This window comes from Pleurodeles waltl, chromosome 5 (assembly GCF_031143425.1).
Source record: "Pleurodeles waltl isolate 20211129_DDA chromosome 5, aPleWal1.hap1.20221129, whole genome shotgun sequence".
Classification (NCBI taxonomy): Eukaryota; Metazoa; Chordata; class Amphibia; order Caudata; family Salamandridae; genus Pleurodeles; species Pleurodeles waltl.
In genome coordinates this window covers 631,477,096-631,487,781 of record NC_090444.1, presented here as the reverse complement: position 1 = coordinate 631,487,781, position 10,686 = coordinate 631,477,096, and the positions used below count along the sequence as shown (strand labels likewise).

The 10,686-nt window shown below is 42.3% G+C and overlaps 1 protein-coding gene across 2 annotated transcripts in view; it reads left to right on the top strand.

Annotated features, from left to right (window-relative positions):
• The first annotated feature begins 1,857 nt into the window (after positions 1-1,857).
• RNASET2 (ribonuclease T2) overlaps positions 1,858-10,686 on the top strand; it is a 148,752-nt gene continuing 139,923 nt past the window's right edge. The window contains exon 1 of one of the 2 annotated variants that reach the window (XM_069234489.1): positions 1,858-2,088. The gene's annotated coding sequence lies outside the window, so the exon portion shown is untranslated. The remainder of the gene's footprint in view (positions 2,089-10,686) is intronic. The other variant, XM_069234490.1, reaches the window with a different exon arrangement.

The window sequence follows — 10,686 nt, the reverse complement described above, 5'->3', positions numbered from 1 at the left end:
TCTGCCAGCACCTGGAGTCTCTGGAGAGACTCCTACTCTGTCAAGTGATGCCCATCCAGTTTCTGGGACCCTGAAAGGAGAAGCTGGCAGCCTAAGAGGAAGAAATCCACGCACAGAATGCCATGCGAAGAAAAGATCGACGCGACTCTGATCTGCGGCTGAAAAATCAAAACACCATGTCTCCGATGGCCTTTACTGTGTCAGGCCATCAGAGAAGTTTTGCTATGGCAGTGACAGAGTAGTCACTGCCACAGCCAAACTGAAGGTCTGCTCGCTTCTAAATCAGGCAAGCTGAGCTTCATGTTGGCAGTATGTATACTCCTTTGCTGTTGCCACTGAGTACACATACTGACAATGTATAAATCAGGCTCAAAGATTTTAATAGGACCAAAACAAATCAAGACACTCTCATTGGTGATACACAAATGACTCATATTAACTGAAACCCGTCTTCCACACCTTATCATTAGTGAGCAGTATAGTATTATCATGAAATCTGTAGGTCTGTGCAACTTTACTGGCAATTTCAATAGAAAATGTGCTACCTATACATGACAGTGCACTACCACACAATGCTTTAGTTATATTTATAAAAAAATCATATGCCTCATGTCCATGAAACCTAGGTGGGTGACAAAAGTTTGTCATCCTAAAAAATTAGTTATGGTTCTAAAACGTTTGAGAAGCACTGTTTCACGCTTTTGTTGCTCAAGAATAGCTGCATTGAGCATTACTGTTCCACCAATTAACCACACAAGGAAACCTTTGCTGCCATTTTTCCTGGATTATCCAGGAAGCTGTTGATAGATGCAGGTGCTTATTAATAGAAACTACAAAGCTGCCACTTCTTGCATGTAAGTAAAACATGCTTTGCTCAAACCCAGTTGATTTCTTGCCATCTTTTCCAGAATTTCCATGAACCAAATGAATGCTGTGGGTTAAGGAGAGGAAGTATTTATTGGTACATTGCATTGTGGAAGGGTACTTGACTTTTGATCTGAATTCCCCTATCTTTTCATTTCTCTAGTGACCTTTGCATTTCTTTACTGGGAATTCTAGAAACCCTTGCCCAGAAACATGGACATGTAGTGTTTGCAGGGATGATCTTACAGGCTAGGTTTAGTTTAAATGTGAGATTGCCTGGTATCAAAGCCTGTGGAGAACCTCTAAAAGCAACTATCAGCCCACCATATTAAAATTGTAATAAATGGTCATGAAAGTAGAGGTTTGCTCGGTAGTGAATTTTCGAGTAGAAAAAGGTGCCCTGTACTGTGATTCCACAGTTGACAACATAAATTAAATGAATCTCGATCATCAGATATATTCAAAACTCGGACCATGCGTTGTTGTAGGGTTCTCTTAAGGCTTCTCACAGCACATATATAATGAATAAAGTTATGAAAACTTGAAAAGGAAAAACTTTACATTTCCAAATGTCCCTGTTGGCTGCACGTATTTATGTAATTTTTATACATTTTATATAACATTTCTGAGTTCATATCGTTGAGTTATATTTTCAAAGGTTTGTTTCAAAGATAATTGTTAAGAAGTTGGTACTAATCTAGCATAGTCATTTAGAATGTCAAATTCTTCTGATTTGGACGCTTCCGCCCTTAGTAAATCCAGAGAAAGAGCAAGGCAAACTCGCAGTCGATTTGGAAGTGCTAGGAAATATGTTGTGCGTGTTTAACAACTCCAAAAGAAATCTTTCGATACAATGTACACATAACGTGTGTGAGAAAGTAAGGATTGTTTTTCTGCATTGGCCTGAGACGGAAGAGCAGCATTGTCACGTGATCGGAAGACGTAGACGCTGATTCGTGCAGTTTTGCTGCCAAGTTCTCGTCTCGGCTCTTCAGCTGCTATCCGTTTCGCTTCCAGGGCTGTTTGTTGTATGGGGAGCCCAGATCCACTGAGTTCCTGGTCTAGTTCTTACTTGCTGCCACGGAGGTCACGAGGAAGCTGGTGACCGGAGTGCTCAAGCCGACCGAAACACCCTGGAAGAGTAAGCCGCTGCTCCGTACCTCGCGCTGTAGTGCTGTCTTCCTCGACCATCCTTTGGAGCGGCAGAGCATCTGTGGTGCCCTGGTGAGTCCCCTGGTGAGATGTGTGGGCGAAGGAGGCATCGGGCTCGGAGGGGTAATTTTGGGCAGCATCGTAGTTGCACGGTGAAGCTGTTAATGTTGTGCAGAGCTGCCAGATTTTAAGACCTTGTCCAAAGTAGAAGTCTACATTAGACCCAAAACGAACCCAAAGTTACAACTCAAATTATGCCAAAAAAGCTTTCACGGAACAGTTTAAGCACAATTATTGTATTCATTAAAATCAATATGCAGCCCGTGGGAGGAGGCTTCCTCAGCACCTATGCAGTGTCACAATCGTGTTCAAAATGTGTTACTAAATACTTATTTGGAAGATCAGTCCCCACTGCGACTTTCTAACTGGCACCAGAAACCCAAACCCGAACCTTGCTTTAATTAGTGAACTGTGCTCTAGCAGATTCTAATCCACCTTCATGAAGTCTGTATATGAAAACCTTTTTCAGCAGAGTGGCTCCAAAACAGTACATCAAATGCATTATGTTAGTTTAACATCACACAAGGATAAATACTAAGAAACTACCGAAGAGTTAAATTAATTTCAACACTGTCTGTTTTGCAGACCTTGCATTTAATTTTCTTTGCCTCAGATACTGAATACTAAAATGTTTCCTTTGAAAGTGTTTCTTAACCCTTTAGCTGCTGAGCCCCCCCCCCCCACACACACACACACCCCTGTGCTGAGAGCTTTTTTGGCTATTTGCAGAAGTTCTGCTTAGGCTTTCACACCAAATTTGCGTCCTTTTTTCCCAGCATCCTAGGGATTCTAAAGGTACCCAGAGTTTTGGGTTCGCCTGGAGGAGCCCACGAAATTAGCCCGAATATACCAAAAATCTTTTTTTTTTCTTCCAGAAAAATTGGAAAAAAAGGATTGCAGAAGAAAGCATGTGTTTTTTTTTTTCTCCCTGAAAATGGCATCAACAAAGAGTTTGCGGTGCTAAAATCACCATGTTTCCAGCTTTCAGGAACAGGCAGACTTGAATCCGAAAACCACATTTTTCAACACAATGTTGGCATTTTACTGGGACATGCCCATTTTTTACTATTTGTTGTGCTTTCAGCCTCCTTCCAGTTAGTGAGAGAAATGGGTGTGAAACCAATGCTAGATCCTGTACAGCTAAACATTTCTGAAAAGTACACAGAATTCTGAATTCAGCAAGGGGTCATTTGTGTAGATCCGTCAAGGTTTTCCTACAGAAATTAACAGCTAAAATAAAAAGAAATATTGAAATTGAAGTAAAAAAAGAGCAATTTCTGTCCACGTTTTCTTTTATAACTTTTTCCAGCTATGGCAGAATTTTTGAAAGCAATATATCCTTACATCTGCTGGACTCTTCTGGTTGCGGGGATATATAGTGCTTGTAGGTTCATCCAAAACCCTAGTTACCCAGAGCCAATAAATGAGCTGCACCTAGCAGTGAGTTTTTATTGTATACCAGGTATACAGCAATTCATTTTGTGAAATATAAAGAGTCAAAAATAGGTATCAAGGAAACCTTTGTATTTCCCAAATGGGCACAAGATAAGGTGTTGAGAAGCAGTGGTTATTTGCAAAACTCTGAATTCTGGGCTCCCCATACTAGCATGTGAATTACAGGGCATTTCTCAACTAGACTTCTTTTTTATACACTGGCTTACATTTGGAAGGAAAACATTTAAAGAAAGACAAGGGGCAATAACACTTGTTCTATCCTGTGTTCCCCCAAGTCTCCCGATAAAAATGGTACCTCACTTGTGCGGGTAGGCCTGCTGCCCGCGACAGGAAACGCAACATGGAAACATCACATTTTCACATTGAAAGCTGACGTGTTATTTGGAAAGTGCCTAGCTGTGGATTTTGTCCTCTAGCTCAGCCGGCACCTAGGGAAACCTACCAAACCTATACATTTTTTTTAAAACTAGACATCTAGGGGAATTCAGAATGGGGTGAATTGTGGGGCTCTCACCAGGTTCTGTTAACCGGAATCCTTTGCAAACCTCAAAATTTGGCAAAAAAACACCTTTTCCTCACATTTCGGTGATGGAAAGTTCTGGAATCTGAGAGGAGCCACAAATTTCCTTCCACCCAGCATTCCCTCAAGTCTCCCGATTTAAAAATGGTACTTCACTTGTGTGGGTAGGCCTAGTACCCGTGACAGGAAATGCCCCAAAATGCAAGACGGACGCGTCAAATCTTTACATTGAAAACTGACGTGTTTTGGAAAGCACCTAGCTGTGGATTTTGGTCTCTAACTCAGCTGGTACCTTGGAAAACCTACCAAACCTGCACATTTTTGAAAACTATACACCTAGGGGAAGGATGGGATAACTTGTGGCACTCTCACCAAGTTCCGTTACCCAGAATCCTTTGCAAACCTCAACAGTTGGCAAAAAAAACACTTGTTCCTCACATTTTGGTGATATAAAGTTCTAGCATCTGAGAGGAGCCATACATTTCCTTCCATCCAGCATTCTCCCAAGTCTCCCGATAAAAATGGAACCTCACTTGTGATAGTAGGCCTAGTGCCCGTGTCAGGAATGGATCACACACGGTCAATGTTAGTCCTTACATGAGGGCAACTGTTGACCCTGGGGTGATCCATTCCTGACGCAGGTACCAGGTAAAGCCACTCAAGTAGGGTAGTGTTTTTTATCAGGACAGGTGAGGAAATACTGGGTGGTATGAGTTTTTGTGGATCCCAGCATATTCTTGTAGTTTGTGTGACAGAAATGCAAGAAAAAATAGAGTTTTCACCTTTGCAGGGTATTCTGGGTAAGAAAACTATGGGGAATCCACACAAGTCACACCTGAGTCACACCTCAGAGGACTCCACTACAGCCTGGGCGAGTAGGTTATAGGTGGCTCCAGCTCAGCATACAACTTACTTTTGGCAATTGTGGTTAGTGCCCACAAAGTTCTTGAGGAGGTTGTATTACATCAACGACTGCTCAAGGATTATTTTTCATGCCTGCTTAAGTAGGTGTTTGGTGTGAAAGCATTTTGCTTAAGGACATTGATGCAGTTTTGTTAAGATTAAACTGCTATTTGGAAAGGGTGTATGAATGGATAAGAACCAGTTGCCTAAGACACAGTGGGGAGAAAACAGAGGTGTTGGTGCTGGGATGCAACACTGTGCTCTAGGACAGGATAGTGTGGCCAGCCTCCCTAGGGGATTGACCATCTGCCTGATAATATCACTATCCTTTTGATACCGTAAAGAGTATGTATTCAACTAAGGCAGAGAAGTCTATGGTATATACTGAACGTGTTATGGTAATAAGCAAAACAGTACAATGGTTCCCTTAGGGGTAGTATATTGCCTAGCCCTTGGCTAGTAGATTTTACAAAACAATGTATTCACTGTATTACACATACAAATATGACGAAAACATTTATTACTTTTGTTGGCCTCCAACAAAAATGGTGGAATGAAAGTATAAAGCTAGGATGGCTGACATTGACAAACACAGTGAAAGGATTGGTGTTATGACCTTAACGAGGGGACAATGAAGCCTTATATGATCTACATAGAGTCAGCTATAGATCAACACAGAGAAAAACGGACATTATGCCATTACCTAATTGTCGTGAGGACCTCTCAGACCCGATTTGATTCCCCTGTTTCTTAGCTTTGTTTTAGATTTCATATTTTACACGTTTTGGCTACATAGCTTTTAGCAATGACATTTTACACACTTTACTTCACTTTGCCTGCACATCAGGTTTGACGGACACAAGAAAGTCATCAACAAAGAAGACCCAAGACTGAAGAACTGAAGTCCTGAAGCACCAAGAAAAAGGCGCCAAACCCTGCCTGCTGCACCCAGGACTTGACAATCGGCACTCAGGGGGCGACTGGAAATCGGACGGACTCTAAGCAACCCCGACAGACCTCCACCCTTCTAAAAATTGCCAAGGACCTCCCTCCAGAGTGAAGATATCACTCCCTGCAAGCAAGAAGCAGAAACCAGTCAAGTCCAGTTCAATGACCGGCCACCGACGAAAGAACTGGACACAGCAGCTGGACCAAATTCTTCCCGACGGACCCGGATGACAAACCCTGAAAGCGTGCCAAGTTTGGGGATACTGAGACCTCCAGTGGCTGAACAGTGCAATAGCCAGGGGGTACTGCATCTCCCATTGTCAGACACCTAGAAGAAAAGTGCACTCCGGATTCACAGAGGACCAGAAACAAGCACCAGTCGAGGGACTTAAGGACACTCAAGAACCACCCCCCAGAGTGACCCTGCTGACCTGCAAACCACCCTCCAAGAGACCTGCCTCCTGGTTCAAAGGGCACTTTTGTGCACAGCTCTTGGCTGACCTATCTGCTTTGCACCTGGCCTCCTTGGCCCCTGCACCAGAGAACCAGCTGTGCTCTAAGGGTCCCCTACCTTTTGCAACCTGTACACTCCAAGGGGACTCGGCGTGAAGCCCGCCTGTGCAGTGCGTTTCCAAGTGGTCCCCCTCACCTGTCCTACACCAGCTCTAAGATTTTCTGCAGCTGCTCCCACTTGATCTGCCTGAACTTCTCCAGCTGGCACACAGGACCCCTTGATGACCTCTGCCTAAAAACAGAAGGAGACATTGGTAAATGCATTGCCTGATTTTTCAGATCGGCGAGTCGCCCCATCCAGGCAAAGTGTTTAAATTGAATATACCGATTGATGTACATAAAACGCACAATTGAAATAATTTTCTGGGAAATACTAAAACTTAGTTACGACATTCTCATGGCTGAAAAGGATTGGCCTCCTGGTTAGAACTCTCCCTCATGGGGAAGATATAATATTGCCATCTTTTCCGCCTTAGTTCTTGAAGAAGGAAAACAAGCCTACTCTGCAGAATGTGCTCTTGCACAGGCCCCTGCACTATACCGCCAACCACTTGGACTGGGATAAGGTTCTTGCCTTATCGTGTAATACACATAAGTCCAGCCCGCAATAGCAACCTCAATATCCAATAAAGCATGAAGCAAAAGCTCCAGTAAGTGAAATTCTCTCACAGCTCTTGTACCTGGGAGAAATTAAACCCTGTGTGTCTCCCATGAACATCCTCTTTTTTTGCAATAGCTAAGTCAGATGACTCATGTTAGACAGTCTTGGATCATAGACATTTAAACAGCCACACATGCACATTTACAAAACTCATATAGTACGGCATTAATAAAGAGTATTGCCTTTAAAAAAAAATACAAAACAGCCCTGTACATTTTTAGTGTTTTTTTTCTGCCAGAACATTGCAACCAAAAGCAGGGATCTAAGCGCATTTCCATGCTCTGCTCCTAACCCCATTTTTGGCAGCTCCCTCAGGAGTATTTAGAACAGTCCAGGGCTGTTTGCTGCCCTTGTAACATCAATATTGCATGATATTGATCCAGAAGCATTGTCCTATTTTGATGGTATAAATCTAACAGATGATGACTCAAACACTCATCTAGCCTGAGTAGATTGCATTGTTTTGGAATTTGCTGAACATGCCTACAAATTCAACTTTAAGAAAATAAATATTGCTTTTCTCTGTGTCCTATTTTTAAGGTACAAATTATCAAATGAGGGAAAGAACCCGGCACCACACTTCCTTGAGAAGTGCATTCAATTAAAACCACCCAATACTTGTTAGGATTCTTCCATGTTGGCAGAACATATTTCCTGGATTATGCACAACACATAAAACAACTGTAAGATTTAATTGACCCTGACTGTTCTACTAAAAATTGGACACCAGAAGTCACATAAATGCTTACATTACTACAGACTGACATGCTTTCAGCACAACACTTACATACGTGTCAATAAAGCAAACTTGGTCATCCCGATTATACCAGGTGCCATTGGATTTACTTATGTCACATTCAATGAAGGTGACACAGTGCTGATTACATATAAATCACATTTGTTTTGTAATACAGAAATGTGTTTTGCGTTCACTGAAAAAATTCTGACTCCAGTTCAGATGGCTGTCATAAAGGAAAGACCACTGGCTCAAGGGAAACGCATAATTGTTATTACTCACGCCCCAACCTTAGAGGCTATCACAAAAGACAGTTTTCAAGACACAAAAGCTTTACATCCTAGATGTATTCAATGGGCCACTTCCTTGATGTAGACTATGTTTTTGACCCTACATTATAAACCTAGGAGTTACTCCAGTATGAACAAGAATACCCCATGCCCACTAACCTTTTGCCTCTTGGCCAGTATAAATACATTATTTAGTCTGATGGTTCAGCTCGGCCTACTATTGCCACCAATACTCTGCAGCTTGCGTAGCTGAATGTAGAGAAAAGAGAGATGGAGAGTTCCACCCTCAACAAACCTTTACACAGTCCTTATGGGATTGCACTTCCAATTGGCTGAACTTAAAGCTTGGTTTCCGGCTCCAAAACATACAGATCCTGAATTCTCCACTCTTAAAGTGTGTGATTCATACGGTTTCAAGTCTTTTAAAGAAAACTTACATCATTTGCACCTAAATTGATTCAGAGATTGTAAAGGAAATACTCTCAAGCACAAAGTGCTTTGGGAAAAGGTGGCAAAACTTAGTGAGTCTGCCATGGGCTCATGTAATTCACACACTGAGTCAACTTGTGTTGGAATACACATTGTTGGGAATTCACTGGCTGAAGAATCAACCAAATATGCAGTTAAGACATCTACTGCAGCTGTGATTATTCGTTATATCACAGTGGTGGATGAAGAAATTATGGCTGCTGTTAACGCTTCAAGCAACGGCACCCCATTACCAAGCAAAATATTCCTACCACTTAAATTCCCCAAACATTTCTTATGCATCCATTCGGAGGGTGGGTGATCGGGTGATTCCCTAACCAAGAAGAGCAGATTAAAACAAATTACATGAGGGGGTTGCATCTGCCCATGCTGGTGTGGCACCCACAGTATTCCTAGTACAAAAAACGCTATTGGTGGCATTGTCTGTACAGACAGACGAAGCAGTATGTCCTTAGTTGTGACATTTGCCAACAAATTAAAGGTTCCACCATCAAATGCCCACGCAGACACCCCTCTTAGTATCAAGCAAACTGCTACAGTGCCTATACATAGACCATTGCGCCCACCCCCCAACTCAGTTGGTCCATTTGAATATAATTCTGCTTGCTGTAGATTCTTGCTCCACATTCGTTTGGGTGTGACCACAATGATCGTCTGATGCTTGCTCTGTTATTAAAGATTTGCAAGTCTTTATCGGGGCATATGAAGTAGCTGCATTCCACTCGGACCAGGGAACTGCTTTTGACTCTAAAGCATACAGGAACACCATGGGAACCCTGGATGTGCATTGTTTCTCACCCTATCATCTTGAAAAATTTGATATGGAAAGCAAGAACCGAGGCTTAAAGCAGTCCTTAGCAGCTTGGAAATTAGGGTAGGTCGCAGTTGGGTCCACCACCTTTATGGAGTCCAGAGTGCATTAAATAGTCTGCCTAGAATACCTTTGTGTGGCCAAACCCCATAAGAAGTCTATTTTGACATTCAGATTTATATTCCAGATCTTGTTGATGCTGGCGCAGTGGCGGAAGACACACCTTTTGACATCGATGAACGTTTCACTGTGTTATACCTCTCATGCTGTCACTGAATGAGTGGAGGTACAAACAACACCTCCTGTCTCGATAACAAACACTGCATTGCACTGCACTGGGAATCTACTTTAAGAAAAGATTGCGGTGAAGAATGAATTTGGCCTATAATGTCGTGCACCGGTGCCAGTCCTTAGAATTCAAAGCACCAGAACTGTGATTTTGCCACCCCTTGCTGGTTGTAAAGACAAATGCTTTGATCTCCATTGATCAAGTAAAATTGCATCATGTGGCCAATCCTACACAGAGGCCTTCTGGGTAGTTCTTATCCTCTGTCACTACCATGCAGGAAATACCTCTTCAAGCGTTAAACACCACCAAGTTGTTTCCTTCAGAATGGGGAGGGGGAGAGTGAACTTTTATTGATTCTCATTACTGCTGCAAATACAAGAAACACACCAGATATGTCTACAGTTTTCTACTACTTCTCAATGCAATAAAGATGTTTATGATGAACCACCTTTGGAAGTGTCTACCAGTTCTCTTTCACCTGTCTTCACACAGACTACTTCTGGGTACTTTGTCGACATTGACGGCTTTTCTTCTGATTCTTCTAGTACTACACTTCATGAAATGCACAAATTTCTTCACTGGCTTCAACACACTTATCTGATCTGTCCATGGCCCTATTTGTGGATTATTCTTGCCTAGGTCTAGCAAACATTTATGAAATGAATGTGCCCAGTATTTCCTCAATCACAAAATTGAATAATTGGCAAAAGTTAGTAAATCACACCAAAGAGAAGCTCAGTGGTATGATATAGAAAGGTACATTTAACTCCACACTTTCCGGTCGCAGTGAGTGTTTATTGTGGCAAGTGGCAACAAATCTTTGTCTTGTGTGTTTTTTAAACTCTTCGCAGGGTTTTAAAGCTAGCAGACCGGACCCTCGTTATATCCAGTCACACCATGGCTGCAACATTCCACATTGATAGCGTAGGATTAGGTAGGAACCGCCAGAACTCATACACCTCATTTACCATGGCAGAATTATTCATCATCTTTAC